This window comes from Charadrius vociferus, unplaced genomic scaffold (genome assembly GCF_000708025.1).
Source record: "Charadrius vociferus isolate BGI_N301 unplaced genomic scaffold, ASM70802v2 scaffold310, whole genome shotgun sequence".
Lineage (NCBI taxonomy): Eukaryota > Metazoa > Chordata > Aves > Charadriiformes > Charadriidae > Charadrius > Charadrius vociferus.
This window is the reverse complement of record NW_009646409.1, coordinates 24,694-25,463: the sequence shown is the minus strand read 5'-3', so window position 1 is coordinate 25,463 and position 770 is coordinate 24,694. Positions and strand designations below refer to the sequence as shown.

The 770-nt window shown below is 66.5% G+C and overlaps 1 pseudogene across 1 annotated transcript in view; it reads right to left on the bottom strand.

The window, feature by feature from the left end:
- Positions 1–497: 497 nt before the first annotated feature.
- The window catches only part of LOC104295837, a 5,829-nt pseudogene continuing 5,556 nt past the window's right edge, over positions 498–770 (bottom strand). Inside the window, exon 9 of the transcript XR_717939.1 lies at positions 498–765. The product of XR_717939.1 is annotated as a perilipin-3-like (transcript). The remainder of the gene's footprint in view (positions 766–770) is intronic.

Sequence of the window (770 nt, the reverse complement as noted above, 5' to 3'; positions counted from 1 at the left end):
GCACGGGGCGCGGAGCCCCTCCAGTGACCCCACCAGAAGCCCCCCGTCCCTGTGAGGTCACGCGGGGCTATGACATCATCCCTCCTGCCAGCAGCTCCCCCCAAGCCCCTCTGCCTGGGGTGGCACACCCCAATGCCCCCCCTTGGTCCCCTATCCCCCCGCCATCGCCTTTCCCCCCCGAGAAGAAGCATCACTCCAGTGCAAAACTAACCAGAGTTTATTGTTTGACAAGCTGTCCCCAACCCTCCGAGAGCGGGGGCTTGAAGGCACCGAGGAGGAGGGGATATGGGGGCTGGAGGTGACCCCGTTAGGCACTTGGGGGGAACCAAGGCACTTTGCTGCACGTCCCTGGCACGGGTGACAAGGGACAGGCAGGAGGGGTCCCCCGTAGAGGCAGGCACTAAGGTTAGGAGCATGGTGGGCCAGGCAGGGGTTAGTAGATGCTCCTATCTCGGCTTGGGGGGGACGACACCAACACCACCCCACCCCAGAAGATGCTACTTCATCTCCAGGTCCACCAGGCGTTGGCCCGAGGGGGCGAAGGGTCCCACCAGCCAGGTCAGGGGGGTGTTGTGGGCCACGTGCTCCACCAGCTCGTCCATCAGCTGACGAGCTTTGGTGGCGTGGGCACGGGCTTGGGCCAGCACGCTGCCCGTCACGTCCTGGAGGGAGGCGGCGGAGGCGAGGGATGCCCGTAGCTCCTCCACGTTTTGCCGGACCTGCCCCGCCGTGTCCTGGATGCTGGCGGGGGGTCCCTGGGGGCGGGGGAG